Source organism: Rattus rattus, chromosome 2, assembly GCF_011064425.1.
Source record: "Rattus rattus isolate New Zealand chromosome 2, Rrattus_CSIRO_v1, whole genome shotgun sequence".
In the NCBI taxonomy this organism is placed as follows: Eukaryota; Metazoa; Chordata; class Mammalia; order Rodentia; family Muridae; genus Rattus; species Rattus rattus.
The window spans coordinates 22,377,430-22,399,715 of record NC_046155.1 but is presented as its reverse complement, the minus strand read 5'-3'; the positions used below and the strand labels follow the sequence as shown (position 1 = coordinate 22,399,715).

The 22,286-nt window shown below is 41.5% G+C and overlaps 1 protein-coding gene and 1 non-coding gene across 2 annotated transcripts in view; one reads left to right on the top strand and one right to left on the bottom strand.

The window, feature by feature from the left end:
* The window catches only part of Trpm3 (transient receptor potential cation channel subfamily M member 3), an 851,352-nt gene that overhangs the window by 661,834 nt on the left and 167,232 nt on the right, over positions 1-22,286 (bottom strand).
* On the top strand, positions 2,012-2,143 carry LOC116895036. The gene has a single exon (XR_004387222.1). It is a non-coding gene; the product is annotated as a small nucleolar RNA SNORA17 (small nucleolar RNA).

Below are 22,286 nucleotides of genomic sequence, written 5' to 3'. Positions count from 1 at the left end.
TATAAGGCCCAGTCTAGGATACAAGGTGAGCTACATACAAATGGTTTTAGTGCAAGGTAAATCCTGGGAGTGTTCAAAAGGTAGCAGTCTGATTGTTGTGTCTAGGAAAGTCTTACTAATGAAGCGCTATTTGGAGGCACAGTGGGGTATGAGGAGTTCACCACATAGATGGGGAGAAAGAACTCCAAGTGTGGAAAGCCACTCTGTGCCTGGCTTGGGGGTCTTCATATAACTTCCCAGGGACCAAACAAAAGCTGTGAGCTACAACTATGCAGCGTACAGACTGGCGGAGACAACTCGCAGGCAGGTGAAGAACTTGAGTTGTCTCACACATGTATTTGAGTCTTAAGTGTATGGAGACAAGAGTCAACAGGTATTTGACAAAATGGACATTAGGCGATACCAGTAATCTATGTGATCTTCAAAAAAAATGATGCAAATTTGGTCAATAAGAAGCAGGGAAAGGTATGCACTGTAATGCCATTTGGATACTCATAATACATAAGTCTTAAAATTTGTAGAACATTTGTAGTTAAGTATCCTCACAATGCAGTATATCCAAATGTCCAGTTGTCAGAACTGCACACAATAATCAGAATGTAACACCCTGGGAAATGCCTAGAAACATAAGCAGAATGGAATATTAGACGGTCAGATTTAATGTAACCCTTCTAAATGGGTGTCACGGCCGAACTGACTTCTAACTCCAGGCCTAATCTGAGAAGCTTCCTTTGTAATGGGTGATGACTAACGCAGAGACCTGGAGTTGTCAAGGTGCAAAAAAATGAGAGCGTAGAATGCTGAGTTTTACACAAGACATCTATTGTAGGGACACAATTTCAGCTATATTTTCTGGGAATTAATCCATGAGACTATTTCAGGAGAGAGAAGACAAAAACTATAGGCAAAGGCTTTGCTTTACTGGAAATTTATTTCTAAGACCAAGAGAAGAAAATTCCTAGGAGAGTCTGCAGCAACATCTTTGCTATTCCAGTTCTCTGAGGAGTAGTTTTTGGGGCACTCATGGGAGATCTCAGCACTGGTGTCTCTGCAGGATACCATCCTGAGGCCTAAGGCATTCTGACTCACGTACCTTCATATTGTCAACAGCACATCAAAGTGTCCATGACCACAAAATCCATCCAAGAATCAGCCACTGGAGATCTCAAACATGCGACTCTAGTTTCATCCTGAATAAGTCTTCCCTGGTGCTCCTTGCTTGGTGTGACTCACTTTTGACTCATTTGTTAAGAGTCTCAAGCAGAAGAACAGAAATGAACCATGGGGGTAAAGGGAAAAAACCTGAAGAAGAAAATATTATGGAGATGCTGCTCCCCGCTCTCTACCATCTGGTAGAAAAACACGATGAAAATGCCTTTGAGGACATTTCACAACACGTGATTAACTCTTTGATTGTTCCTCAGTAAGGTTGGTTGATGGGCATATTTCAGTGCATTGAATGAGCCAAAGGAAGGTCCCAAACAGCATAAAAATGTCATAGTCACTCTTTTAAGAGGTCATGCACCAGCCCTTTCTGACCTCTGAAAATTCCAGTGTAGGAGGTAGAAGCCCCCATTTTCCTCCTGATGGGTAGGAGAAAACTGGGGGAAAGAATCAAGGTCATCTTTACAGAGGAGCATATCTGAACGCTGCACACTGAGCCATCCCACCATATTGTCTTCCTTTGTACTCATTTCACACATCATAAAACATCTCATTTTTCTACCTCTGCATCCCGAAGATCAGCCTTTCTATCAAAAGATAGAGTTTTAAAATTTTCTCAATGTTAACATTTAAAAGAATCCTGATGAATGTCCTGGGTACATGTGGGTGTAATCATTTGTCATTAATACTACATAAAGAATGTTTAAGTCCCACCACAAGGTGTTTTAACAAAGAAATACATTTAATTTGTATGATTTCAAAGAAAGGTATTCTTGCATTTAAATCTCTTAAATCTGCATGTGGAAACTTTATTATTTTAAAAGAATTAATAAAAAAGACTACTTAGCTTGCCCCTGGAAGTGTTGCAAGTGTGGCTGTTATGCTGCATGTTTGTCAGTTGGCAGCAGAGAGGAGAGAGGCTGTATATATACTGAGCATTCTGACCCATGAACATCTGAATGATTAGTAGCCTAACATTCCCGGAAAAAAAAAGCGAGACTATAAGAACAGAACCTGGGACTGTACACCGCCCCCTCCCCCACACACATACACACGCAGACAAACACACATGCATTTGCCGGAAGGAGCTAGCCTGAGATAACCATCAATCAGACACTGCAGGGAGGCCTTTGCATGGGGAGGAAGGACAGACCATGCCTGAGACCACTCCTGAGATGACCCCAGACACTCAGAATCCCTGGGTGCTACTAAGAGAAGCAAGTGAGTGCTGGAGAATTGGAAGAGAAAGAGAAAGAGAAGGATATGGCACAAAAAAGAGAGGCAGAACTTGAGACTTGGCGATAGTGAGGAACAGTCTGCTCTATCAGGTGATGGTGGTGTCCTGGACAGTGCTGCCACTGAGGGCCACATCTAGGTCCATGGCCCTGCAGCAGAAGGGCTCTGTTACCACTGAAGGCCAGGCAGAAGTCCCTGGTGTAGGCTGCTGCCCAGGGAGATGTTGATGTCTGAGGACTGTGAAGACTGGACCCACCCCTCACCTGGACAACCTCAGAGACCTAACCCTGGGGTCATGAGAGCAGAAGAACTGTCCCCACCCCTCACTAGCTTCAGCACTCAGGAAAGCAGGTCCTGCAGCTTGCCTGGGTAGCACGGTAGACGTGACCCTGGGGAGGGGGTGGAGAGGGTGTGGGTAAGCTAGTCGGAGTGTGAACATGGGAGACCTGGCTCCCAATACTTGTTTGCTGTGTGGTGATGTGGGTGAAAAAAATGACCTACCTAATCTCTCCCCTTTCTACTTATGGTAGGGCTGGAGAACTGGTCATGGGTTGTGAGAGGTGGCGAACTGGCCATGTCCTCATTGGCTTGCTTGGGCAGAAGGAAGAGCTAACCCTGGGAGCAGGGGTTGCAGGCAAGCCAGCTAGAGGGCAAAAGAGTAGGAGAGACCTTAGGGTGACTCAGATATCTCTCGGACCCTGATCCAGGGCTCTGAGCTGGCCCACCCCAACATCTACCTCATTAATGAATTGGTAGAATGTATGAAGAGGTTGGTCCTACAGATCCAAAACTACAAAATCTCCATGACACAGGGCAACAACAGGATATCTGAGTGGAGTCCCAATGAGGTACTAGTATGGATAGAGTACCAGAAGCCAGAGGCCTCATAACAGACCAATGAGTCACTGCAGTGAAAATTTGCAAGCAAGGAAGTGTAGACAGAACTGTATACAGTAGGACAACACTGTGACATACTATATCTTTCACACGAGAATTTTTTCTCTGTTGTGGGTGAGATTATAAGGGTAGAGGGCAGATAGAGAGATGAATGGGATTGGGGTATATGATGTGACATTCATAAAGAATCAATAGTTTGTTAAAAAAAGATCAATTAGAATTTATATAGCACAAAGAAAAAATGTGGTTAATAAAGCCCCTCTTTCTATATTGCTTATAAAATATGTTTAAAAATTAAAGTATCTAAAATAACAATTGTTTTTAAATAGGTTCAGAGAGAGAGAGAGAGAGAGAGAGAGAGAGAGAGAGAGAGAGAGAGAGAGAGAGAGAGATGTTCAGGTATCTGCAGAAGCCAGAAGAGGGAAGCCAGAAAAGGGAATCAGAGCCTCTCAAATGGAGTTACAAGCATTTGTGAGCCACCTGCCATGGGTTCCTGTATCCAATCTTGGGTCCTCTAGAAGAATAGCAATGGCCCTTAAAAGTTGTGTTATCTCTCTAGCTCCAATTCTTTTTTTTTGTAATCTTTAAGAATTCTTTAAACACAATACTGCATGTCCTGTAGACACCAGATAGGTGATCAGAGAAGGAGGAGGCATGTTTCTGACAGCAACTTAAATTCTCTAAGGAGCTCACTGAAATTGTTCTCTTTCGTGTCCTTTAGAAGAAGCAACCATTTGGATATGAGGGAGTAGATTAAACAATAACAATTTGTAATATTTTGGAAGTGATTCCTTGTGATCTGAGTGGATGTGTGCTAATACCCGTTGCCTTGTGATCCCACCATAGCAACCAAGGTTCAAGGCATCTGATTCCCAGTGTACTAACCGCTTCCAAGGCTTCCCTACCCCAGCATTGGTTTGAAGTTTCTCTTCAAATGCTTTGCCCTCTCCACTGTGTACACAGCTGAGAGCTGTCCATGGGTGTGTTGTGGGAGTGGAGCATCATGGGAAAATCCTTCCCACAGGAAAAGGCATCAGCATATGTGCTCATGTTGCTCTAACATCCAACATTCGGCTGCATGCTTTGACTGCCACTCATTTTCCCCCCATCTTCTGAGCCAGTGTCTGCTTTTTTCTATTTTTCCCTCTTGCGTTTTAAATCCAAGGGAGCTGCTTAACTGAAACCTGACGCTGTCACTTGTATTTTTTTAATCAAAAGACACTGCATTCCAAGTTCCCTTTGAGCACTTGTAGTTTATCCTGAGTGTCATCCAGTGTGCTATGCTGTTTCCCGTCTGCCTAAAGGATGAGAACTGATACCTGTCACCAGATCCCATACCATAAGCAGGTGAGGCTACACAGAAACATAAATAAAAGTAGCTTTACTTTGATACTTAATTATTTTCTGTGATAAAAATGCAATCCAGACTCTTAAGGTTTTGAGATTTTGTAATACACTTTTATGGACTAAAGGCTCCATGTTATACTGCAGAGGAACAGTTTTCTTTGTTTTGCTTAATTGGAGCTTCGTGCCAGTTGTTGGCAAATTTGCACTTCCTATGTTCTCCAGTCTGTGGCAGTCACTGGTTCTTTAATGCTGAGTACCCATACACAAGGTATCTCATACATAAATCATAAATCACAGGTATCTTATATACATGACACCATGCAGTACTGGATTGATTTACTTAACATAGTATTCAGTATTTCTATTAATTGTTACAACTTTAATCCTTTGAAATGCTATGTCTTTCTACAGGAAAAAGAAATCTCCTTCTTCCCCTCTGACTCTTACAATCCTTCCTCCTTGTCTTATGAGCAGTTCTCTGGGTCCTGGGTGGGTAGCGGGTGGAGAGTTGAAGCCGTCTCATTTAAGACTGAGTGTTCCAAGACTTCTCACTCTGCATAATGCCCCAGTTGTGAGATGACACACATACAGTCTCATACAGACTGTGGCAGCATGCACTGGGCCTGCACAGGTCCAACCAGATAGGGTTCCATCACTGAGAGAGGAACTAGACACAAGCACCCATCCCTAATCAAAAGAAACATCTCCAGTGGATAACCACTGGCAGAGAAAAACCTGGTTCTCTCCAATGGAGTCTCACTGGGTTTATAAACCACACATAAGGGCAGTCCCCATGTCCAGGATTAGACAGGAAACACAAAACCAACTCAAAAGTAGTTTTGGAGATGTTTTTGCCTCATATTGTTTTATTTGGGCATTAATAAATCTTACTTGCAACCTTTTGCCTGAATATTATTTTTCATTTTTGTGTTTTTATGAGGTGTGTGTGTGTGTGTGATACTTCTGTTTTTCTATTATTATTATTACTATCATTATTATCACTATCATTATTATTATTGTTTATTCTCTTGTTGATTTCTAAAGATCAATAGAAAAAATGAGAGGCTGTTTGGGTGCAGAAGATCTGGGAGGAGATGAGACTGGGAAAATTATGATCAGAATATAGTGTATGGAAAAAAATACTTTTCATAAAATTTTTTAAAGAAAGTAAAAAGTTATGTAAAATTTTAAAAGTTCTTTTTAATTCCACATGACTCGATGTATAAAAAAAATGAACAAAGTTTAACTGTTATTCCTGTATGATAAACTCAGGGAGAGTGTCAGAGAAGTTATTCCTTCTGCCTGGAATATTGTATTTATTTTCTCCTTGCTTTTACCTGTGTCCTGACCTCCTCACTTCCTTATGTCATCCTCCAAGTCTCCACATTATGTCACCCCCTTAAAAGAGACTCCGAAGACCTTAGCTAACACCCATCTCTCCACTATCATTTACTCTTCTAACACCCTACATTACTTAGCATGTATCAAAATGTCATAAAAATGACATTTATGATCCTATTTGCTGCCCTTACAAATAGACTCACCAATGAGAGCAAGACATGTTTTGGCTTTATCTATCACCGTGGCTCGGAGTCCAGCAAATGGCTGTCCCTAGCAGCACACAGCAGATAGTTGTTGAATGAATAAATGAGTGAATAATAAATGTATGAGTATGCTATTGGCTATTAATTTGCTATGTGCACTAGATTGCACTTTTCTGTCTTTCTACCAGGTCCCGGGGAGATTTGGAAGGACAGGGAAATTTCTTATTCAGACCTTTGCTGCTCTCTCCCTCAGGACTTGAAAGTCCCTATGTCATATCTTATTTGAAGTGACGACACTTTAAAAAAAATCCAGAAATATAAATGGTCATTTGTTTAACCTTATATATTCTAAATTAGAAGGGCTGAAGCTGGGCTTTTGAGTATTGTTTTGTTAATATTCTCAGGGGTGAGAAATAATGACAACATCCATCATCATCATCACAGGAATGCAACAAACCTCTGATAACTTGTAGCGTGCTCAAGAAAGGCAGAGATTCCTTGGCATCTCCATCTCAGACTCTTCCAGCAGCCACCCTGGAGTCATCCCTGATCTTTGAAGCTGTTACCAGGTCTGAGGAGCAGATGACCAGGGCTAAGATGCTTAGAAACTGAAATACTTTGTGTAGATAATGTAAAAATGGCTTGTGGTTATTGGTCCGTGTGATAACTTGTATTGAGCCTATGATACATGTGAGGTGGAGAAGTGACCGATCAATCAAGCAGTGCTGGTATACAAAGTGAATATTAAATCTCGGTCTGTCTCATTGTATATGAGATCACACAGCATGACTGTGGAGGGTGAAAGTCAACGGTCTGAATCATACTTACTCTGCCTACTATTAGAATTCTATGGGCCCAGTCTAGTTTTTGTTCAGAAGTATACTTTTGTCAAACTTGGTTGTGCAGTATATACTGGGAGCGGAGCATCATGGGAAAATCCTTCCCACAGGAAAAGGCATCAGCTTAAGAACTTTCAGTAGTGCTATTCCCCTTAGAATATATCTCAGACCTTTATAAAACCTTATAACCTGGCCCTAGAATGCTAGAGTCACCCCATCTAACTCCGACACTTATCGCAGCAAATGATGGGTGCATTCCTTATAGCACCTAGCTTCCCTGTTCTTGGAGTCCTAGAAAGCACTGTTTCTCTTAACTGGAATGACCTCCCTCACTCGGTGTTCACTTAACACTTAGTTTCCTTGTAAGTCTACCCTAAACTCTACAATGTTAAGAAGAAGCAAGGTGACTCCTACAGATGCTCTCTTCCTGGTACGCACATCCTGTGACAATTCCCTTTATCCACCATCAACACCAACCTATGGGACCAGTAGTATATGGTAAGAATGTGACCTTCAAGGATAGAGCATGAGATGCCTGAGGCTCTCTATGTCAATGCTTTCATGGGTCTCTTGTTTTGGGGAAGAGTCCGTCAACTTCCCATGAAGACTCTCCCTGGCTCCAACAGAATGATCCAGGAGGGAAGGACTGGTGTCTCTGTGCTAACTGTCAGTAGACGTAAGCCTTCTTGGAAGGTGATACTCAAGCCCTGTAAAGTATTTACACACAAGCAACTTCCTCACACCTTGAGATGGCTACAGAGCCAAGTCATTCCTAAGTTACTATGTGGCAAACAAACAAAATAAACAAAGAAAAACAAAATCAAACAAAATACTGTATTTCAATCTTCTGGTTTGAGGAACAATTCTTAGATAGCAAGAGTAAGTACTGTATCTTTTCATGCTGGTCTCCCGGTAGCTAATTGAAGGAGACCCTACCATCCCACAGTCTATGAAACCACTCATTTTACTTTCTTTCTCACACACATGCATATCCTGTTACTTGCCTTTTATTAGGTTGGTTATTTCCTGTCCTTCTCAAGTGAAGTTTAAAATCCTTGAAGACCACAATTTTGCCTGCCTCTTTCATCAAGGTGCATGCTCAGAGCTGGATCATCTAGACCTGAAACTCGATGGAGGTCCGTTTAAAGAATAACACAGCACTCTGAAATTTATATTTCACTTGCTTTCTCATGATGCATAGGAAGTGTATGAGTTAAGTTCCAATCTCTAGCTCCGTGATGTGTTACCTAGACCAGATTCAACACAAGATACAGGAGACATCTGTGCCTAGCCAGGCAGGGGAGCCAAATCTCTCAACTACATTCTAAGCAAAGCTTTATGCTCTGGACTGAATGCAGGATAAAGATGTCTTTGAGTGATTAACATTGTTTGTAAAGTTTTCGTGTAGAGGATGAAGTCTAGTAGAAATGCACAGGGTGTAGTGAAGATGACATTTAAAAAACAAGAAGACCTTAAATAAAGTCATAGGGGATCAGAGCCAAGGAGAAGAGATAACCACCATAAAATGAAGACATGGAGAGGTACAAACTGACTTTCACAAAATGAAAATGCAATTCGAACACGAAGGATACATTTTCTGATAATGAAATCGCCCCAGAAATTTGTACTTGAGCTGTAGGGAAGTGTTTTAAGTAGCTATTTAGAGACACTTGCTCTATATCTAGCAATGATCTTTTAGTAAAACATATATCTTATCATTTAGCCTAGAAACATGCCCTCTGACTCCACAAGCACACAGTAGGCATAGGATGCCCGTACAATTTCATGACTCAAACTGGAAGTTGGTCTATAGGTGCACAGTATGCCTACGTCCTATGCTCATATCTTGTACTTCCTTGTGCTTTCTTTTGAGTTACTATCTGTGCGTGCAGGGGAGAGAGGGGTGGAACAGAGTTCATCTCTATGCTTATTTTCAGAAGGCCTCAGCTTCTCTGGCTTACGTCTTGCCATTTTTTTATAAAAGCACAGATGCAAAGTACCTTTTAATCACCATTCCCCAAAAATGAAGAATTAAACATATGCCTACCCACCCTCCCCCATCTGATATGTTCCTGCCTGGTGCAACTGTCCAGTTACGTTGCCTGGAAAAATACTGGTATAAAGACATCATTCTGGAGGCTGAAGTTGGATGAGTCCACTCGTTTGGGTTGAGTTTCACTTTGTAGCCTAGACTAGTCCAGGCTGACTTCTAACTCAGAATTTTAATGCTTCAGATAGACCAGTGACAGGTTCCAGATATATTTGACTTCCTATCAACATTCTTTAAAGGAAAGAAAATTCAAGTCTCTTAACTTTATAGTGGGTTTTTTTCTCTGTGAAGGTAAATGGCTCAGGGAACTACAAGCTTGTGTGAACATGTCAACCGCACAGCTTTCAACAGTTGAAAAATAATGTAAGTCTTAATAGGCTAACAGTAGTTTTTCCTTTCTTTGCCCTAGTATTCAAAATACACACTGACAACACTTTTCTACATTTAAAACTGTTAAGTCTGTTTTCCATTTTAAGGTGTTACTATTGCATTCGTAACATCACACGTGGAAAATATCCCGTGTTTTTGAACTTCACGTTTGGGAAATTGTTTCACTATGAACGCAACTTAGCAGTAGTTCACTGATAAAGGAAGTACAGGACCTCTGGTAACAAGAAGAGATATTCTTCTGATGGGTCTTGCTAAGCAGGAAACACAAACCCTTTTCGGAGTAAGGGAGCATCAAACTAGAGATAAACAAACACAAACAAACGAACTAAATAAAGCCCACATATAATTGATCTATGGCGTGCTCAAGGTAGAAGCAGCAAACATGACTCTGTGGAATTCTTCATGTGAGAAGACACTTTCAGGCTGAGCAGCCCAGACATAGAAAGCTGAGTCAATTTCCACCAGGTCAACGACTTCAAAAGCTGTCCTTTGACTCACTCAAGAGACATGAGGAGAAAGGGTGCGCGAGGTTGTGGTAAGAAATGATAAAGGCGTATTTAGTGTGAATCTCCAGGACTTCCAGCCAGCTCTTCTGAAGAACTGTTCAGTGCCACTCTGCTCAGTACCCACTTGCTAGGCCAGCTGGACTCTGAGGGGTAATTGGAGTAACAGAGGGAATACTGTTTGACACACAGTGTGAGAGCTTTGCTTGAAAGGACTCTTGGCAAATGAGCCCTGTCAGTGATTCTGAACCAGACTGAGAGGGCATCCTCCTCAAGCACTGTCTGGCATAGAAAGCCTGAATGTATTTTTGTTCCTTTTCTTTTCTTTTATCCTATCTTCAGCAACAAAGACATCAAGAAAATAGATATAGCATACAGAGAAACTGACACTATTTTACAGGCGAATATAGGTTCATATAACCCAATTCTAAGCATTTAGATTTATTATTATCATTATGATGATGATGATGATGATGATGATGATGATGATTCCTGCAAACATTTTTTAAAAAAAAAGGTGTATTTTAAGCTGGAGGGATGGCTCAGTTCATAAAGTACCAGCCTTGACCTTAATCCCCAGAACCAGGTAAACGTGTGTGACCTGCAATTCCATCAGGCCAAGATGGGGAGGGAAGGAGGGTGACCCACAGAACCCAGTACCAGCAAGTCTAGTCTACCTGATGAATTGACAGAGCAGTGAGAGACCTGCTTCAAACGAAAGGTAGATGGAGATTAAGGAATGATACTGGAAGTGGTTCTCTGACCTCCACATGCATGTATACTCAGGTACTTATAAACACACAGGCTCTCACACACAAAGGTATAGCGTTTAAAACGTAAGTACTAAAATAAGGGGAGCAAAAATGTCTATTTCTCATCCTATCACACCAAGCTCAAAGAAACCAGTGTGTGCTGTCACAGCACTACAGAGATATCAGGTACGGATAGACATACGCATACATCAGCTCATTTATAAATATAGTCATTTATTGTTATTTTATTTGGTAAGTAGTGGAGGGGCATAGAAGACACAAAGATGAGAGTCTCTATAGTGAAAAGATTGAAGTCAGCAATGTATATACTAGACCAGTCTCACACAAATATACACTGGACCCGGTTCACTCCTATATACCTGATTCATACTGTGAACTATCACATCAGTCATTTCTATACTTAGCCCAATGATTTTATATGAATACATATTTACAACTCATAATCAGCTCATGTGTAAAGTAGAATTTAAACGCACTATCACAGTTAGAACCAGAGGCCAGCATCTCACAATGCTTGGGGAGTGATCCATTGTGAATAACAATTCTTCAGTGTAGCTCCTAGGGCCTGATTCCTCATGCTCAGAGAAACAAAACCGACATTTGACTTGTTCTGTTTTCTCTTTTTCATTGAACACGTACCCAGCTCCACTGATGCAGTTCTTCCACAGTGGTTATGACTGCATTAGAGCGGAACTCTAATGACTGCATCGTGGTGCTGATGAGAAACAATGCTGATGTTAGAAGAAAGAGAAGCTGGCTCTGTTCTCTGCTCTCTAATCGGGAGGTCTGTTTTATGTCTTCTATTCTACTTCATCCTTTGGGAGATCGGCCTGGCATTCGCCGACGCATTATATATCAGGAAGTCATAGTTGTGGCCAACTATTCAGCTATACGTTCCCAATAGAGCTGTCATCAAAGGGAGCTTTGTGGTATTTGAGAACCACATTAAACTTAATGTTAACCTGCTTCCCAGGGTGCTAATGAAGGAAGCTGTGGCCATGATGATATGAGACTCTTTGGGGAGAATCTGCATCTCAAAAGATGATGTTAAATTTCTAACCCCTTCTTGATTCTTGTACCTGGAACAAAGCTAAGTTCATACAGCCCTGCATCATCCACCAGGTAACACAAACTGTATTCTCTAAATAACTTGGATCTTCCCAATGGCAATGTCACAGTATCTCAGTGATGTCCTACATGTTCTTCTCCATGACAATCCTGAGTAATTCTGTGTCTCCCAAATCCATTTCTCAGCTCCTCAAAGGCTATGATGCTTTTTGTTTCCATAATGTTATTTGCGAATGACAATACATACCTATAATTCCAGAGAACAGAACCCAGTGTTAATACTTCCCCATCTGTTACCAATGACTTTGTAGACATATTAACTTGTCCACAAGCTCACTCTTGTTTGTTAGTTCTCTAGGCTGCTGCTTGGGGATAGAAAACTTCTTTTGATCACTGGTGTGTTGGACAGAGGCGTCCCTTGAGTTTAGAATATCTTGAGTTTAACTATTCAAGTCTCCAGGTAGATTTGAGCATGTGTGCTGTACAAAGAGCTCTTGGTGCTGTCCTCACACTACAAAAGCTTCGACTGTGTTCTGGCACTAAGGAGCTTTGCTGACATTATCCTGACATCATGAAGAATGGAACAGCTGTGCATCACGACAGGAGGACAACCTCTTTCAGGGAAATTATCAGCCCTGGGAAATAACAGGCTTATACTATAAAACAAAGACTCCAGAAAGGGAGACTTACACACCAGAGCAAAGGTGGCTGATTATAGAAATTCTTCCAGGCAAGAGGGAGTATAGTTAAATATTTGTCCATATGGCTCTTTTGGGGAAAAACAAAGTATTAAAAAATTAATTTAGATAAGAAAATATTTTCATCAAAACAACAAAATTGCAATTTCCCCAAGCACATGGGCCAGTGTTAAACTAGAAGCTACACCATGAAAGGAAGGCGGTGTGACACAGGGAACCAGCCTGGACTCCATAATATTAGAGAAAAAACCAGGAGACTGTCCAGGCAGGAGGGAGGCTAGAAGGTGCCTCTGAATGACCTGGTAAGTGAAAGGTGTCAGAGTTAAAAACTAAATAGACTGCAGGGCCATAAAGAGAAGAAGACCTTGGAGAGTCACAAAAAGAATCAAGCTAGACATCTAAAAAGTGCTGGGCAGCGGAAGGGTGAGTAGTTGAAAGAAGAAAGCCAAGCTGCCCATAAAACTCCAACTACACGGACTCCCAGCAGAGAGAGGGAAGTAGGAACCTCAGCTAACAGTAAGCCAGTGATCCCTGGTGGGAAAGACTGTCTATCCTACTGATGGAAGATCACAGCTTTCACAAAACTGAAGTCTGTTTGTGGTTCTCCCTAAGGGTAACTTTTCTGGTTTGATAACTCAGAAGTAAAGATGAGAACCCCTAGTTCAAAGGGCTGTGGCTAAGTACCATTTAGAAAAGAAAACTATTATTTTTAACATTTCTTTTTATGTATATGAGCATTTTGCTGCATGTGCACCTCCTGCAGGAAGTGCCTAAGGAGGACTGAAGGGGGCATGAGAACCTCTAGAACTGGTATTTAGATAGTTCTGACCCACCATGTGGATACTGGGAACTAAACCCAGGCCCTCTACAAGAACAGCCAGTACTCTTAAATGATGACTCATGTCTGAAGCCCCCATAAGAAATCCATTTAAAGTAGAATAATGCTGCGTTCCTAAGAATAAATCAGGGATTGAATTCAACCCATCATAGCTTCAGAGTATAGAGATAGTCCTGAGAGAGTAATGTGAAGAGTGAGAGGGCCAGGCACTGATAAGATAGAAAGTGCAGGAAGGCCTGCTTCAGGCAGTGATGTGTACAAAGTTATCCATACTCTTAACACCAGGGAGCAGACATCATTGAAGGTTTTGTGGAAATGTTTTCCCAATCTAACTGGAAACCACCAAAATGACTAATGCAGTGACATCTAGCTGTGGCAGTCCTTAGAAAGCCCATCCTCACACCAGGGTGTAGTTCTTACCTGTTAGCTGGTGAGAAGCTTCACCAGCCGCCAGGAGGAGGGCTCCTTTCTTTCCCCATGTCTCTATAGTCGAACCTGTCTCTCTGTCCTTCCTCTGATACATAAAATAAAGCGAAACGTCTTAGATAGGATAAGGTGAGAGAATGTTTAGGGAAAAGTGCTCTTGGTGCAAGATAGCAAGGGGATGAAGGATTGCTTAACCAAGAAACAAGCTTATACATAATTTTTGAGACAGAGTCTCCCACTTTTGGCAACATCTCCCCTCCTGAATGCATGTAAACTGCTCTCTCAAATACTGTCAGGAATCACTCAATGGCCCCCTGAATTCCCCTGTATGACACCCCACCCCAACCCCATCTTAGCATGCATAAAGATCAACGGAAACCTACTCCAGAATCCCGGTCTCCTCTGCGTCCACAGGAATTCCTCTGACTTCCCAATGCATTTGCTCCTCTGCTTGTTTGGCTCCTGCCTTGAGCTTTCTTCTCATTCTGTGTCTTGGGTCCAGGTTCTCGCCCTTCCAAGAGTCCCCACCTCACCGACCTCCACTGATGACCATTTTACTCTGTATCTACAAGTCACACTACTTTAGATACTTCACGTGTAAGTGCAACCACAAAGCATTGCCCAGTCTGCCTTTCCCGATGTTGGTTACATTCATGATAGTTCACTCAGCACTTCAGGGTGTTTGAAGTACTCTAGCTGTAGATAGAGGACACCCTGCATATGTGCTGCAACTACAGTTATTGGTGCGTTTCTTTACCTGGGTTTGCTGTCTATCCCTCTGAAGACAAATGTTAGATCAGCAATTAGAGCCCCTTGCTGTCACTTACCCTCCTTACTGGAGCAGTGTGGCTTCTGGCCAGTGCTGCAAGTGTGTGCGCACTTTGAATCCTACAATTTCCTCTGTATCTCCCTAGTCTGGGTCTTTCCTCTTCACATCCCACTTGGTGTCAACAGCAGGTATTTTCTGAGCACTAACCTCAATACCACACTGTCATACTAGCATGGCTCATGTTCGGTCCTAAAGGAGGACTCTCTCCCCTCCCTGAATATGCCATGCTGGTACTCGCTGGCTTTTTCCAAGGCTGTTGCCCATCCTTTTCCTCCTTATGTTCCACCCAGTCCATTAAAGCCCATGTTCAGAATTGGGGTCATTGCCACTAAACCCCTGTATCGTTGGGGCTGAAGGGATGACACAGTGGGCAAGGCACTTTCTGTGTGACACCTCAAGTTCAATCCATGGAACCCATATAAAGATGAAAAAAGAGAACCAGCTTTAAAGAGTAGTCCCTTGATCTCTACCTCCACGCTGTGGCATGATCATTCACTTATACATCACGTGAATACACACACACACACACACACACACACACACACACACACACACACTTATAAAAATATACTAAAAGTTTTAAAGAACAAGAATAAGCAAACATCTCTGAATAATAGCTTTGCTATTATTGAACTAGATTAAAAAAAATAAGATCCCACTACCTATTTTCTCTAAGAAACAAATTTAACTGGCAAAGAATAATAGTATGAGAAATGGGATGGAAGTGCATGCAAATGGATGCCCAAACCAAGATAGTGCAGCTATTCTGATGTCCAGTAAAGTAGATTTGAAAACAAAATTATTCAGAAAAAAATAGAGGACTGTCTTAGTTACTTTTCTGTTGTTCTGATCAAATTCCCATATTTAGAGAGGACATTCAAAATAAAAATCAAATAACTTCAAAGTTAAAGTACAGCATAAATCAAATGGACATAACAAGATGTCTATAGAACATCCCATTCAAGAACAGATATGATATCTTCATTCTTAACAGTCCATGGTGCCTACTCTAAAACACACCATAGTGTAGACCACAAAGAAAGTCTTAATAAATAGAAATTACTCTAAGTAATTGTTTGTTTTATTAGAACAGAGTATAAAAAACCCTAGAAATTAATAACAATATAAACAATATTAATGTTTGGAAAATTATATTTGAATTAATAGTGTTCCATTCAAGAATTTAAGGAACAACTATAAAAGTCATCATAAAAGGAAAGTGTAATTTACCATAACCTTTGAAGTTCAGCTAAGGTGGGTCTAGGCAAGTTAACAGCCAGGAGCACTTATGTTAAAAAAAAATCAGAGTGGTTGCACATAAATAACTGAATGGTGTACCTCAAAATTTTAGAAAAACAATACCAAGCCAAATCCAAGAGAAGCGTATAGCAGTAAATGTCCCTGCATATAGCAATAAAATCAAAACTTAAGAACAATGAGTAGAACAACTGAAAAGGAAGAGTTCTCTAGAGTTCATGGCTTAGGAGGTTGTAGGCCCTGGAGAAAAACTGACATTTATTATTTTGCTAAACTAACATGATATCTAATTGCCTATTAAATTTTATTTTCATTCTAGTACATTAGTATAGCTTTCCACCCTCACCAGGAAAACTTCTTCTTCCAGTGGATGATTACACAGACTAAGAAATGCTTGAAGCATGAAAAGTAAGTGTCTGCAGAACTCTCAGCCCTAAACGGAACACCTATGTTATACCTGCAGCCAAAGCAGCTCAGGGATCATTTTGGAAGACTGGGAAGACAGTTTGTAAGAGTCGGAGGATGGCTGCAAACACTGTCTTTTGGACATGTGAGAGCCATTGTACACATGGATGCATAGCAGCTGTGACTGTGACAATAAGACCTGTATAGCAAGCCAGTCCACATTCAAGCGTGTATAGAGGAGAGGCTCTTGAAGCCAACCTTTAGCAGAAGAGCTGTTAACAACTAGTGGGTTCCAGAGGAGGGAGAGTTAGTTTTCTTTTGAGATGTGTTACCTGTACATCTGTCCGAGCATCAGGGACGGACCCACACTCAGGCACATACTCAAAACCCTAAGTGGATTCAGTGGGTTGAAAGAGGAGACATGGAGTTGGGAGGAAGATACGGTGGGGAGTCTTAGAGGAGTTAAGGGAATTATAGAGGGAGTGAATATGATTAAATATGCTTATGGAGTGCAATTTAATTCATAAAATAGAAATTTAAGGAATAAATAGAAAGCACACTAAAATAGCACAGATATAAAAAATAAAAGAGCTGGCTCTTTGCGTAAAAGGAAGATAGACTAACTCTTAGTCAGTCTAACCAGCAGAAAGAGAAAGACATGAATTCACAATCTGGAGACCGAAAAGGTAGCTATTCTGACAGATTTCAATGAAATCCAAAGGATTGATAGGGAATACTCTAAAATGTATTTTCCCCAAAGTAGAATGTGTGGAAGAAACAAACTCCTGAGTATATCTTAACAAGATGAAATCAGAATAATATATACTACTTAACTAGGTCAACAACAAGCAATGAGGTTTGTCAAGAGTCTCTGAAGAAAGAAAAGTCCAGCACTGGATTCAGCCGTAACGGTCTAAGGGCAAGTTCCCCAAACTATTCTATCAAATACAAAGGAAAGGAGCAGAGCCAAGCTCACTCTATGAAGCCAGCATCACCTGATACCCAAGGTAGATAAGGACACAACAAATCTAAAATCCAGTATTTCTGATGAATATAGACATGATAATGTTAGTAAAATACTTGCAAAGTAAGTGTAAGGACACATTAAGGAGTTCACACACTACGATTGAGTTGATTTCATTGCAGGAATGCAAGGATAATTGAACATACGCAAACCAATAAATGAAACGCAACACACAAGTAAACAAACATAAGGATAAAAGTCATGTAGTCATCTCAGTAGGTGCACAAAAGGTCTGACCAAGTCCAGCACTCCATCATGATAAAAGCCCTGAAGAGGTTGAGTAGAAGGAATTTAATCTCACAGAGCAAAAGATGTATAGGACGAACCTAAAGACACAATTATTTTATGTAGGGACAATTTCTTGTGCACTGTGTGGAAGCATCATTTGTTAATAAAAACCCAGTTGGCAAATGAGCTGAGGCAGGATTAGAAGGTGGGACATCCGGTAGGGAGATTGGAATTCTGAGATAACGTCAGGTGCAGGAAGAGAACGTCACCAGGAACTCTGAGGAAGATGATAGCATGAAACTGAGGAGAGGTAATCAACCACCCATGTGGCTGGACTTAGACTAGAATAACAGCATAGTTGAGTTATAAGCTAACAGGAATGAGTCAAAGCTTTAACGTAGGCATTTATTCAGAAATAATTCAATCTCAGAGTTGTTATTTGGGGGAACAAAGAGTGCAGTAGAAAAGCTCACATTGACAATTCTAAATATGAAAAAGAAAACCTGTAAGACCCATCTCTAAAATTGACATATGACAGGAAACTGCTTTTTACTGGTCAATATAACACTCAGGGTTGTAACAAGAACAGTAGGACAAGAGAAAGAAAACAAAAGTAAAACAGAGAAGTCGAATTATTGTATTTGCAAATGGCATAACCCCATGATTAAAAGAACCAAAACCACTACCAGAAAACATTTATAACTGATAAACACTTTCACCAAATTAAGAGGGACACACACACACACACACACACACACACACACACACACACAATCAGAAAGAGAGAGAGTAGAGAGAGAGAGAGAGAAGAGGATCAGAGAGAGAGGACCAGAAATAGAGAGTCCAATTAAACACTAAGCCAAAAGATCAGTGCTCAGGGATGTCATAAAACCCCTGATCACAAAACATCCCCTCCCCTCCCCCTTCTTTGGATGGCCCATGTGTGGATCAGACAGAGAGGTTCAGAACAGAATAGAGGACCCTAATATTAAACCCACAAGGTTAAGTCCAGGGCACCAAATTTTTGAACTAAACTATTAAATCAATAAATGAAGTAATGAACTGAATGAGATAATTCTCAATAGAATATAAATGCACCCCCCAAAAGCATTCAAAATTCCTAACCATTAAGCAAATGGAGAGTAAAATCGCTTTGAGATTCCACTCGGTCCTCGTCAGCTTGACGATTACTAAGCTAACAAATGACAGCAAGATTGTGGGGAGACAGAATCTGTGACAGGCGGCTGAGAGGGATGAGAAGTGAAGTCGCTGTGGAGATAATAATGAAGCTTCCTAAAAATACAACCACCATATGATTCAGCTTTTCCATGCCTGGGTGTAGAGTTGAGGTTCCCAAGTCCTCTAAGGGACGCTGCTTATCTATTGCTGCATTAGACAAAACTGTCATGCAATGGGATCAGCCTGAATGTCTACCAACAGAAGGCACGATGGAATTTTACCATGCCATGAAGAAGAGTGAAATCGTGCAGGGAAACGGAAAGAACTGGGGGACGTGCTGTCGAATAAAATAAGTCAGACTTGGATGTTACAAATACATATAATATATATGTAGAACATGAAAATGGAAAGGGGCCATGAGAGGCAGCAAGAGTCTAAAACGGGGAAATAAGAGGGTTGTGGGATGCATGTGACTTTAAAACTGAAGGGAAGAACTATTTGGGAGGAGGATCTGCAGTCAGGGAGGGAGGCAGGAAAAATGACAGTGGGGGTGGAAAATATATAATCAAGTATATGTATAAAAATATCACAAGGGCAAAAAAATCACAATGACAGATCATGCTGGTGAGGATGGAGAGGAAGGGGGACTCCTTCATTGCTGGTGGCAGTGCAAACCTGTACAGCCACTAAGGAAATCAATATGGCAGGGCCACAGAAAATTGGCACTCAGTCTACTTCAAGACCCAGATATATGACTCTTGGACATACACCCCAACACTCCATCCTACCAGAAGGACACATGCTCAACTGCGTTCACTGCAGCTTTATTCATAATACTCAGAAGCTGGAAACAGCTTAGCATGTCCCTCAACTGAAGACTGGATGAACAAAATGTGGCATATGTACACAATGCAATATTACCCAGCTGTTTAAAAAAATTGACATCCTGACGTTTTCAGGCAAATAGATGCAACTAGGAAAAAAATCATCCAGAGTAGGTAACCGAGATTCAGAAAGATAAATATGGTATTGTTCACTTAGAAGTGGATACTTATTGCTAAGTAAATGATAAGCAAGCTACAGTCTGTAGACCTAGAGAGGTTAGGTAAAGGGTTGGGAGGAAGCATGTGGATCTTTTTGTACACTGCAGGCTACCTGGACACCAACCTGGCCACAAAACCCTCCACCTATAATCTGTCTTGCCTGAAAGGTATGCTGGTAATAGCAGTGTAAAACTTGTGGGAATGGCCAATCAATGTTTGGTTTAGCTTGAGGCCTACATACAGGGAGGCCATGCCCTACACTAGATGTCCTGGAACAGGAGACTGGGTAGCTCAGAGGTCTAGGGTAAACCCACACATGACTGCCACACACACACACACACACACACACACACACACACACACACACACACACACACACTAATTCCTAATGATATTCTGCTATACTCGTAGACCAGTGCCTTGTCCAGCTGTCACCAGAGCTGCATCCCCTGCAGCAGATGGGGGTGAGGGCAGAGACCCACACAGCTGGATGCTATGCAGAAAGAAAGCCTAAGCTGAAGGTTTCCATCGGCTCCTTCCCCTCAGAGATCGGGAAATCCTGTGGCAGAGCAGGAGGAAAGACTGTAAGAGTCATCAGGAGAACATGGCATCATCAAATCAACTAAGCAGGGCTCATACAAGCTCACAGAGACTGAAGAGGCAAGCCCAGGGCTTACATGTGTCTATACCGGGTCCTCTGCCTATGTGTTATGGCTGTTGGTTTGATGTTTTCGTGGGAGTAGTTGTATCTCTGATTCTTTTACCTGATCTTGAGGTCTCTTCCTCTTGTCGGGTTTGCTTGCCCAGGTTTTCACTCTATCTTAGTGTCATGGTGGGAGTTAGGAGGAGTGGAAGGGGGGGATGGAATTGTGGTTGGGTTGTACTGTAATGAGAGAAGAATGCATTTTCTCTCTTTCTTTTTTTTCCAGAGCTGAGGATCGAACCCAGGGCCTTGCACTTGCTAGGCAAGTGCTCTACCACTGAGCTAAATCCCCAACCCAAGAATGCATTTTCAATTAAAACATTACACACAAAAACAGAAACATCACAAACTCATGTGGATCCTGAGGATGGAACTCGGGCTAAAGGCTTGACAGAGAGTGCCTTTAGCACAAAGCCATCTTGCCAGTCTTTCTTCATTTTCTCATTCTCCTTTTACCCATAATTCCTTCATAAAATTTTTCACTTATTTCCATACGTGTCTATATTGTGACAAATCTGTGTAACATACAATTCTCCATCACAACAGTTTTGGTAGCTAAGCGTACTTTCTTTGCTGTTCAGTCTCTGAAACTTTAAATCTAGAATAGGACTCTCCCTTTCTTCTCCCCAGCCCCCGAAGAACATCTTTTTGATTTCTGTTTCTATGAATCTGACTATTCTAGAAACTTCAGTATGTGGAATCGTGAAGTCCTTGTCATTCTGTGACAGACTTGTTTCACTTGGCATAATGCCCTCCTCACGATAGCACATGTGCCATTCACTCCCCCTTTAAAAGCTATTCTACTGTGCATTCATACAGTAATGCCTTCATCCATATATCTGTTGACAGACAGTTGAGTGTGTCCCTCTCTCAGCTACTGTGGAGATAGTGATGCGAAAAGGAATGTGCAGAGCTCCCTGAAACACTCTAGGCTCCCCCTCCTCCCTTCTCCATTCTTCAGGATCTGGGCTGAATCTGCACTAACACACTGGCACCTATGGAATTCAGACATTGTCTTCTGATGTGTTGTTACAACTTCTGTGTTCCTTTTTCTGATATACTAACCCCTGTCATGCTTGGTCACCAGTGGGCTAGCTCAGAACAGCACTGATTGGGAGGGAATATATATCATAGACCCAGATTGCTGGTGATAAGCGCTGGTCTGGTGCCTCCCAGCCTAATAACCCCAAACAATGTATTTAATCTCTATGGTCTTCATTTTTTCCCATCTGTCACTATGCCAGTCAATGGGCTACGATAAGGGTAGAAAATGCATAGAAGTGTGTTATGATGATCTGTTAGCCAGACCCTGATGGATCTCAATAGCAGACCAAAGAGTGGCTATAGACTTAGACTTTAAGTCAAAACAAACAATACTGATCAAACTAAAATGTATTTCTCTATAAAGACATTAATTCATGTTAGTAGCCAAATAGTTCTTATTCACTGTGATTATATTTCTAAGCAGTTCATTGAAGTTTATCTATAAAGTCTGCCATGTGTGGTCAGTTCAAGCCTACATCTATCCAGTGATGGGGAGCCTGGTCCAGGTACCTCATGCATCCTCCCAGCTCTCAGAACTGAGTCTAATACAAGTCATCACAATTCAGGTTTCCGCCGAGTGGTGAGTCTGCAGAGTTCTGCTGACACAGAAGACAGAACCAAGCATGTGAGGACCTTGTCTAGCAGATGTCCTCCTGAGACAGAGTGTGTCTTTACACCATCATTTGGAAGTTTATCTATGTGAGAAACACTGTGGTGTATGTAAAACAGCTTTTATTTACACACACATGCACACACGCACATGCATACACACAGAGAGACAGAGAGGCAGAGAGACAGAGG